This window comes from Cervus canadensis, chromosome 13 (assembly GCF_019320065.1).
Source record: "Cervus canadensis isolate Bull #8, Minnesota chromosome 13, ASM1932006v1, whole genome shotgun sequence".
Lineage (NCBI taxonomy): Eukaryota > Metazoa > Chordata > Mammalia > Artiodactyla > Cervidae > Cervus > Cervus canadensis.
In genome coordinates, this window is record NC_057398.1 from 15,190,464 (window position 1) to 15,201,781 (window position 11,318).

Here is an 11,318-nt window from a genome sequence, read left to right on the forward strand (position 1 = left end):
AAAAGCAGCATCCTTCTTGCCCTTATAATATTGTAGTGAACAAATCACCCATCCTTCAGTTCAATAATGAGATGGGAAGAAGAAGTATTTGTTTTGTACAAATTAAATCTCCCAAATATATTTTTTTAAATAGTTTCATTGTTTTCAAATACACATGGTGACTTAGGGTGATGCTACTGCTATCCTTAGAGAAATCATTTAAAATTAATATATGGTGCTTGTGTCTGCTTACTGTCTTCATTGTTGATATATGAAATGGTTTCCTAAGCACACATTTATTATCTTATATGCTTGCATGCTAAGTCACTTCAGTCGTGTCCGACTCTTTGAAGCCCTATGGACCATAGCCCTCCAGGCTTCTCTGTCCATAGGATTCTCCAGGCAAGAATACTGGATTGGGTTGCCATGCCCTCCTCCAGGGGATCTTCCAGGGATGGAATCGCGTCTCTAGCATCTCCAGCATTGGCAGGTGGGTTCTTTAGCACTAGCACCACCTGGAAAGCCCATTATCTTATATGGTACCCTGCAGTATTTTACCCTTTACTTAAGGCTGAGAACTAATGTCTATCAAATACTTACAGTGCGCTGAGTGTTATGATAACACTTCCTGTGAGTTAACTCATTCAGAGCTCACAACAACCCCGTGAAATACCTACTGTTAGTGGCAGCCTCATCTTACAGAGGGGAAACTGAAGTTAAGACAAATTGAGATTTTTCCAGAGCCATGGGCTTAGTGGCAGAGCAGTGACCTGACTCTGGTCAGAGGCAGATTGACTTGGAAGTTGAGCAGGCTTAAGCTTCAGTCCTCCTGCAGGGCGCCATTGCAATGTGTTCTCATCTGTTTGGGTGAAATGTGCAAAAGGAAAATATTCCATCAGCAGTGGTCCAAGGACCACTTAGGCATCTTGCTCTCCATCCTTCTTCCCCTTGTTTCAGGCAGTGATAGAATGGCAGGGGGTTATCTGGAATCTAATTAAGGGGGATGAACTTAGTTTGGGGATAGTGGGATAGTTCGTGGTCACTTCTGTATGTAGTTTATTACTCTGTGGTCTACTTTATACCCAGATAATGGACCAAAGGTTCTGCTGTGTGGCTGATCTCAGAAGTAAGTGAGGTGCAGAGGAGAAACAATGATTGGTACTTATCTCTGGAAAATACTTTCAGTCATCAGGCATGAAAAATTTTAAACTGATGATTTATTTCTCTCATTAATTCCTGGTCAAAACTAAACTTCTCTTCTATCAGAAACATACTTGATAATACAGTGACTATAATTGAATGTAATTGTAAGACTATTGGACGCTTTTCTTTTCTCCAGTGGGAAGTGCATGGAACAGAATATATTAGAATTGCTCTCTGGAGATCACAACCAGAGGTAGTATGTCTGAGTACGTGCAAGCTTTCTGCATCACAACACCTCAGCTTGTGTCGTGGCAGATAGAAGGCATCCTGGCCTCACAAAGTCTGGTGGATCCATTTGAAACGACACTCAAAACTGTCAGCAGCTCAGTGAAATAATGAGAAAGCTTTCCACACTGTTAATAATAAAAAGGTGGTGCTAGTTTTAAAGAACCTGCTGACAATGTAGGAGGCATGAAAGATGTGGGTTCTGTCCCTGGGTTGGGAAGATCCCTTGGAGGAGGGCATGGCAACCCACTCCAGGATTCTTGCCTGGAGAATCCCATGGGCAGAGGAGCCTGGCGGGCTACAGTCTATAGGGTCCTAAAGGGTCAGACACGACTGAAGTGACTTAGCACATACACATCCAATTGCCTTACGATGTTGTGTTAGTTTCAGGTGTAGAGCACAGTGATTCGGTGTGTGCATACACACGCATACACACACACACCTATATTCTTATCTATACATTTAGTATGTATGTTCTTTTTCAGATTCTTTTTCCTTATAGGTTATGACAAAATATTGAGTATAGTTCCCTGTGCTATACAGTAGGTCCTTGTTGCTTATCTATTTTAGTGGTGTGTGTATATATTAATCCCAAACTCCTAATTCATCCATCTCATCCTTTCTCCTTTGGCAACCGTACATTTGTTTGTTTTCTATATCTGTGGCTCTATTTCTATTTTGTAATAAGTTCATTTGCAGTTTTCAAGTTGCACATATAAGCAATATCACATGATATTTGTCTTTGTCTGACTTACTTCACTTAGTATGATAATCTCTAGGTCCATCCATGTTGCCGCAAATGGCATTATTTCATTATTTTTTATGGTTGAGTATTATTCCATACACAATGGAATAATGTGCATCTTGTTTATCCATTCATCTGTCAATGGACATTTAGATTACTTGTAAATAGTGCTGCTATGAACATTAGGATGCATGTATCTTTTCAAATTAGAGTTTTCTCTGGATATATGCCCAGGAGTGGGATTGCAGGATCATATGGTGACTCTATTTTTAGTTTTTTATGGAACCTCCATACTGTTCTCCATAGTGACTGCACCAATTTACATTCTCACCTACAGTGTAAGAAGGTTCCCTTTTCTCCATATCTTCTCTAGCATTTATTATTTGTAGACTTTTTGATGATAGCCCTTTTAACAAAAATTCAAGAAAGTAAGTTTATAGAAGTATGTCAGGTAGTTAATAACATATATTTTTCTGGATTTTGAATGTCTGTGGCATTTCTCAGCCTTTGAAAATTTGTTATAATGACAATTATAAAACAAATTTATTATTATTTGTTATAATTACTTATATAGTAATTCTCATTCTAAGTAAATATTCACTTTCACACTTAATTTTGCACTTGGAATCTTGTATTCCTTTTCTTAAAGTGGATTCCCCAAGTTATATAGGCTTCAAGACCCACAGAACCTTGATTCAGTCCCGCCCAAGCCCTGAGACTTCAAACCCAGCTCCTACCCTTTTGTACAACTCTGCCACTGAAGTGGTACAAATAGTCCCTGCGAACCTTGTTTTTCCTTTGATTATCTCACAAACTAGCTGTTCTTTCAATTAAATTTCATATTAGGGCTTTCTGAATTAGTGAAATTTATCCTTATTTAACCCTGAAATCTCACTACTGAAAAAAAAAAATACCCAAATTCAGAGTTATAAATAGTACTTCAACACCCACATTCATGTCCCCAGTAAAATGCTTTGAAAACATTCTGTCCGTCTGCTTTGCAGAGCAATTCACAGCACAACTCACCCTACTCCAGGCTTGCTATATAATTTGCTCCTGGACCTTTGATGTAATTCAGTGAATGATAAAAATTTTAGTGACTGATAATTTATAGTCATGGTGGAAATTTTTAAATCATTTTGACTCTGAGATAAATGTAGTAACTAAGAGTCACTTAGTCCATAAAAAACCCATTTTGTCACATTTTATTAACTGCATATGGTCTCAGAAATCACCATGTGCCTGTAAATAAAGCCACCTATGACAGTTTGAGGTTTGGAGTAAGCATTCATTTTCATAGCATCACCTCTGACATTTTAAGATCTTCAGCATATTCACTAAAGTTAATGTGCTGTCAAAAATTATAATGAGTTAGAATTTCTGTTTGACTTTCATGCACATCTGTGAAGTCTGCTGCTGGGACTCAGGATATTTCATAGTTTTACACAAATATTTAATTTACTGAATCCTCTACTTGCTCAGGAGGTGCCCTGTGAACAGTGGCTTATATCTGCCCCTGAAGCCTCACTTCTTCACATCAGCCACATGGCTCCTTCTGCAGCTTCTTGTCTAATTTTCAATATTGGTTCATGGCCCAGGGCTGGGCGTTTGCTGTGTGGGTTTCAGAACTCAGAGTGTCCCACATGTACCTACGCAGGGAAAATGCACAAAACCTCTGCCTTTCACCAAATGAGAAGATATGGAGGTATACTTTTATCTCTTCATTTACCAATGTTGTGGATAATCTTTCTAATGGTAAGAATTTTGCTCTGAAAGTGAGTAAAATAATGCTTCTGTCTATCCTCTGGAAACCCAGCAATCACAGAAGAGGCCTAGGAGGTTCAGGAACAAGGCAGTGTTCTGAGAGCCTGGAGGGGCAATGGGACAAAGTGGCAGAGGTTGGTTATGGCTCCGAGTTAAGGCCATTTAGAAAAGCACCAGGATTAGATACGTGTTTACCTTACATAGGGCCTCCTTGGTAGCTAAGACAGTAAAGAATCTGCCTGCAACACAGGAGGCCTTGCTTTGATCCCTGGGTCAGAAAGATCCCCCAAAGAAGGGAATGGCAACCCACTCCAGTGTTCTTGCCTGGAGAATTCCATGGACAGGAGAGCCTGGTGGGCTACAGTCCACGTGTTCACAAGGATTCGGGCACAACTGAGTGACTAACAGCTTCCCCCTATAAGAAAGCTTCAACTCTCACTCTGCCATGCCCTCTACACTCTTATCTTTGTCCCCTGTAAGACCTCATTGTTCCTATTTGCCCCTTCCATCTTTAGTTCCTTCTAGTTTGGCCCAGTTGCAAATACCTCAGATGCCCTTGTCTTTTTGTTTTATGCACTTAGAAAAAGCCCAATCCCACATCAGTCTTCCTGCAGTCTCTACTTTGGGGTCATGTCATTCTCTACTTAATCCTCCAACACCCGCTCATGCTAATTTTGCCACGAGTCAAGCTCTTCACCCTCAAGTGGGCCCAGTGGATCCTTCTGTTTCCCAGTTGATTTTTGTTCTCCTCTCCACTTTTCTAAATCTGCTTACTCCATCATCTCCATTGACCTTTTTAGCACATCACCTTGCTTCTGAATTCATCAAGAAAATGGAAGCCATTTGATGACATGCATATGTGTTAAGTCACTTCAGTCATGTCCAACTCTTTGCGAACCTATGGACCATAGCCTGCCAGGCTCCTCTGTCCATGGGATTCTCCAGGCAAGAACACTGGAGTGGGTTACTATTCCCTCCTCCAGGTCATCTTCCTGACCCAGGGATCAAATCTGTATCTCTTACATCTCCTGCATGGGCAGGCAGGTTCTTTACCACTAGCGTCACCTGGGCATGACAGTGGTTTCAATTTCCTTGTCTCCTTTAATCCTATCTTGATAGAAGAGATATTTCTTCTTCCTAAAGTAAATGTCTCAATTTCTGCTCTGGATTCCATCTTCCTCCTTGACTTTATCCTCCCAGTAGCCTTTTGTCTCATCTCCTTCCCCTTAACATTAATTCAGTGAATGTTTATTTCTAGCTTGTTGTGTATTAGACCTGAGGATACAATAGCGTCAAGTCCTCAAGGACTTAGAACCCTCAAGTGTTTTGAGAGAATGGTTTAAAATTTGCCAGTTTTGCATTCTTACCTGCATTCATTCCTCTGGTTTCTGTAATCTGGTTTCACTACCTCTTCTCCATTGAAAGTTTCCTTGCCAAGATCGCCAACAATACAGTTATTATTAAATCCGGTCGCACTTTGACAGCTTCTCTACAGTGATCTTTTTGCTGCATCCCATCATGTGGACCACACTCTTCTTTTTTTTATAGCAGTATCTTCTCTTGGATCCATAATTCCTCTCTCCTGATTTTCTTCTTACTTGTTGTGTTCTCTTTGGCTTACTTCTTTCTCACCTCATATTCCTCAAAAGTAGTGTTACCCAGGGAATCCAGATTGGACCTTTTTCTCACTGGACAACCTCATTTTAAGTGGCCTTGTCCATTCCTGTAGCTTTAGTTACCATATGTGTGTTGATGACCAGCGCCACCCCCCCCCCCCAACTCTTAATTCTGTGCCTGATTGTTTTTCCAGAGCTACATACCTAATATCCCCGTGGTCATCTTCATGGGGATGGTCCATAGATTCCTCTAATTTGTAAATCTTACACTAAACTCACTACCCTCTCATACTGTTCCATCTCCCATGTGCCTCCCACCATGCACCGTTTGCTCACAACAGAAACATGGATCTCTCTGCTACCATTCACATCAAGTTATTAGTTAAATTCTGCCACACTCTGCTTCTTAATCCTCCGTGGATTTTTTTTTTTTTTTTGCTTTTTCCTATCCTCTCTGTCATGTCCTTAGTTCAAGTCACCGTCCTCTCACATCTCCCAATGGATTGCTCTGCCCTCAGTCTCAACCCCCAACAACCCATGACCCACACTGTAAGCTGTATGATCTTTCTTTGAATAAAAGCAGGCTATGCTACTTCTGAACTTCCAGTGGCCTTTGAGGGTAAAGTCTATATATCTCAAAATGGCCCACCAAGCCCTTCAAGATACAGGGATTCTGCTAGTTTCTCCAGCCGCCTTCATCCTCACCCCTCCTTTATGTCTCACTCTGTAATCTTGTTGAGCTGCCTTCCAGGGAACCACAACTCTCTCTGATTTCTGGGTCTTTGTTAATGCACTTTGCTGGATCCAGACTGTCTCCTCTCCACTCTTACTTGCCTATTTTTCAAGGCTTATAACCGCCCTTACCACCTTCTAGTAGGGTCTTCCAGGGGCTGTGATCTGGGCAAGACCTCTGTGGTATGGTTTCATGTATCTTCCAGAGCTTTCTTGTAAAGGTTTCTTTTTTTAATATTTACTTTTGCTATTTTTGGCTGCATCAGGTCTTAGTTGTGGCATGCAGGCTTAGTACCCTGTAGCATGTGGAATCTTAGTTCCCCAATCAAGGATTGAACCCACATCCCCTGCACTGGAAGGTGGATTCTTAACCACTAGGCCACCAGGGAAGTCCATTGTAAAGGTTTTTAATGACCTCTCTGCTAACAGGACCTGTCTTCTGATTGTACCCTCAGTTTTTGGCATGGAGGTGCCTAGTGGGAAGGGGCTCAATAAATATTCAGCAAAGAGTAAATAAGTTATTTTAATAGATTCTTTCATCAGTATTGACTTTATCTATTTATGTTTTATTATAATACTGAGCCCCCCAAAGGTAACTAGGCATTTCCTCCCAGTTCCTTTGGGCCTTGTCTGGTTACAAAGTTGGGACCCAAACTGAGATTTTATGCTTCTTTTCCCAGAGGCAGGGGAATTAGACTTATCTTTTGTAGGATCCTGTCTCTTATTTTGCTTATTTGATGATGGAAATGGAGTGCATTTTGAAGTACACAGTGAGGATGAATTTCACATTTCTTTGACTCCCACATCCACACTGAAAACATACAGTTTATCAGTCATGATACTAAATTCCGTAAAAAAAAAGTGATTCATTGTTTCAAAGAGTAATCCCCTTCATTACGTAAATTAGATTCAATCTTTTTTCTCACTTTTAAGAAAAAGAATTTTGAAATGTATCCATGATGGTGTTTTCATTTTTCTCCTCTAATAACCCTAGATGTTGCAGGATGCCACACACACAGTTTCCTTTTGATTTCATGACTACCAAAATCTCTGATGAAGCAGATTCTTTTTCTCTGTTTGTATTAGCAGATAATGTTTTATGATATTTTTAAACACTTATAAAGACATCTGCACAAAAATGCTTGTAAGAATAATGGATTAAAAAAATTACTTGGGGGACTTCCCTGGTGGTCCAGCGGTTTAAGAATCTCCCTACCGATGCAGGGGACACAGGTTCGATCCCTGGTTGGGGAACTAAGATCTCACATGTCACAGGGCCACTAAGCCGCATGCCACAACTAGAGAAGCCTGTGCATCACAGGAACCCCTTGTGCCACAAGGAAGATCCAGTGCAACAAAAACAAACAAACAAACGAAAACAAGAAACACTTGTACTCACTCACCATCCTAAAGAAGGAGGCAGCAGAAATGCTGTATGCTGTGGGTGTGATGGACTGGATTCAGGAGAAGTTTGAGGGAATCTCTGCTCTCTTTCTTTTCCTTTTTATTCTATTTTTCATTCTTTTTGGGGAAGCAGGATCTGAGAAATGTATCCTCAGAAGGCATGAGGAAGGACAAAGAAATACCATTCTTTTTCTGCCCTTCTCCTCTTATAGCCTTCTTGGAGATAACAGTATTCTGAATTATAATAAAGTGTTTTATAATAAGAGCCAGTGTGTGTGTGTGTGCTCAGTAGCTCAGTCATGTCCAACTCCTTGCAGTCTTATTGACCCCAGCCCTCCAGGCTCCTCTGTCCATGGGATTTCCCAGTCGAGAGTACTGGAGTGGGTTGCCATTTCCTCCTCCCGGGGACCCCCCCGACCCCAGGGTTGGATCTGTGGCTCCTACACTGGCAGGCAGGCAGATTCTGTGCCCCCAGCCAGTGTAAGTGGGGGGAATTTGTCCAGTTTGCATTTCCTGCCAAACCATAGTGGTCAGGTCATCTTTATTATTGGTTTAGGTAACAGTCTGGGAGCATATCAACTAATAGATCAGAATGCTGCCTGCTTGTGCCTGATACACGGATTTTACACATAGGGTTTACACACTCTAAAAATGAGGCAAGAGAATCTCATAAGGATCCTAACTACGTAATTACACTGGAAACTAAAAGTGTAAGATTGTGACACCTTGGATTACTAATTAGAGTCATCTCTGACCATGGATCAAAAAGCATGACAGCCCATTGGAATGAGGAAGTTGGCTTTGCACGTATTGGCTGGCATCTTAAATCAGAGCTGCTAGTAGAGACGGAGGCTGCCTGGGTCTCTGTGCATCACACAGCTTCGAAGGTCACTGGAGGTTGGGAGGAGACAGGAGATGGTGAATAGCAGAATGGTCTCCAGTCTGCTGTTTCTTTCTGGATAATTTCTCTTTCCCAGTTAAGCCATCAGGGAAGCTATGTTGGAGAAGGGGTGCCAAAATGAAAGCTTTTCTGGCCCGGATTCCATCTTTCAGTTAAATAGGCTCTCAAAACAAACCATGTGGTCGACACTTGCGTAGCAAACATTCACTTGGAAGGGTTCACAGTGTCTCTGTGTTCAGCTCTAGGTGGGGATGTGCACTAAGAGGGAAGTGAAATATAGATGGTATTGTTCTGACCAGTTCTGAATTGTTTCTTGAAAAGGCTGCAGTAGCCTTTGGATCACCACCGGCTTCCTCGGTAGGTTTGCTGCCACTGGTGATTATATGTCAAGCCATGGCCTTCTCCCAATTTGTGGCCCTTCTCTGAGCTGCTGCATGGTGCCACGGAAAATTAAAACCAGACCCTCCTCCCCACTGGTCTGTTGTCTTTGCTTCCCCTGGCTGTAGGGTATCACTGGCTCCCTGCTTGGCAGTTGCAATTCATCTCCTGGAAGCTGATGATCCTTTGTTTCAGTTGCCCAAAGTCAGGCCCCAACCTCTGTGGGTGCCTCTGTGACAGGTGGCCAGCACTTTTGGAGTAAAGACAGGCCCAACTCCAAAGAAATCTTGAAGTTCTTTCCTCCAGCAATTGGTCAAAAACAGAGTGTTTGGCAACCCTAAGCTTAAATTTTTAGTTGCCCTGTCATTTTCCTTTCTGTCTACAATAACTACTGTTCTTGTGAACTAGAGAATATGAGCAAGAGTGGAATGAACATAAATTATGTCCAAAAAGCAGGGAGAGAAGTCATATTTTAAAATACCGTAATAAACACAAATTTTAAATTTAAGCCAAAATCGGTTTGGTTTTTTAACTATATTGACTTCTTGGATTGTCACCACCAGTATTCTGGATGTTGGGAGACTGGAAAAAATGTTGTGTCATCTTCCGTTGACAGTTCGAATATAATCCCCAAGATGATCTACTCATAAGTTTCCATTTAAAATCTGAAAGAAACTAAAAAACTGATGTTTTGATCTTTAGAGAAAGGAAGGGGATTTCATAATGGAGGGCAGAGTGTAAGACAAGTAGATTGAAGAGTTGCCATTTTTAGTCTGGTTGGATGTTTCTGAAATAATTGGCTAATGCAATGCATGTGGCTGAGAAAGAGACCAAGATAAGAATCATACATCTGTTAATTTACTTATACTTCACCTATTTCCAAAACGGATTTGAGGGAATTATGTTGATTATGAAAGTGCCAATCTCTTAGTAAAGTGTAATTTCAGGAATGTTGAAACAAAGGGGAATTTCTTGTGCTCTTAATTCACATTTAGTTAATCATGTTTAATGCTGACAACTCCTTCTCTGATCTTGACTTCATTGGGGTCATTTCTCAAGATTAATGTGTTAGAACTCCAGCCCCCAAGGTTTGCAAGCTTACTTGTCTATACTTCTCATTGGATTTTTTTTTTTTAGTTTAGGAATAGAGTTCTTTAAAAAAAAAAAAAAACTTATTCAAGTATAGTTGATTTACAATGTTGTGTTAATTTCTGCAGTACAGCAGTGATTCAGTTTGTATATACATATCATACATTCTTTTTCATATTCTTTTCCATTATGGTTTATCACAGAATATTGAATATAGTTCCCTGTGCTATCCAGTAGGACCTTGTTGTTTATCCCATATTTAATATATATAGTCATATATATATATAAAGTATATATACCATTTCCTTCTCCATATATAAATATATATATGTTGTATATCCTATTATTTAATAGCTTGCATCTGTGAATCCCAAACTCCCAATCCATTCCTCTTCCACCTCCTCTCCTTTTTGGCAACCACGAGTCTGTTCTCTGTGTCTGTTTTGTAGATAAATTTATCTCTGTCACGTTTTAGATTCCATGTATAAGTGATAGCATATGGTATTTGTCTTTCTCTTTCTAATTTACTCCATCTAGTATGATAATCTCTAGGCCCATTCATGTTGCTGCACATGGCATTATTTCATTCTTTTTTTACAGTTGAGAAGTATTCCATGGTATATTTGTACTATATCTTCTTTATCCATTCATTTGTCAATGGACTTTTTAAAAAATGTATTTATTTATTTTATCTTTTGGCTGCGCTGGGCCTTTGTTGCTGCAGGCAGGCCTTCTCTAGTGCGGCGAGTGGGCGCTCCTCTTTGTTGGGGTGTGCGGGCTTCTCATTGTGGTGGCTTCTCTTGTTGCGGAGCATGGGCTCTAGATGTGCGGGCTCAGGGGCTGCAGTGTGCGGGCTTAGCTGCTCCGCAGCATGGCACGTGGAATCTTCCTGTACTAGGGATCGAACCTGAGTTCCCTACATTGGCATGCAGATTCTTAACAACTCAACCACCAGGTTTTAGGTTCTTTCCCTGTCTTGACTATTGTGAATAGTGCTGTTATGAACACTGATATGCATGCGTCTTTTTGAATTCTAGTCTTTTCTGGATATACGCCCAGGAGTGGGATTGCTGCATCATGTGGCAACTAAGAATAGAGTTCTTTTTAATTGTGTGACAACTTTACAAGCGTATACAAAAGACTTTCGTGTGGATTATCTGTTTTTTACTTTTTATTTTGAAGTAGTTTAAAGCATTACAGAAAAGTTGCAAGAATAATACAGAAAATTCTTGTAAACGGATCCTTTGTCACATTTGCATTGTCATTCTCCTTCTCTATGTAT

At 40.6% G+C, this 11,318-nt stretch overlaps 1 protein-coding gene across 1 annotated transcript in view; it reads left to right on the plus strand.

Moving 5' to 3' along the window:
• COLGALT2 (collagen beta(1-O)galactosyltransferase 2) overlaps window positions 1-11,318 on the plus strand; it is a 133,274-nt gene that overhangs the window by 21,835 nt on the left and 100,121 nt on the right. The window lies entirely within an intron of this gene.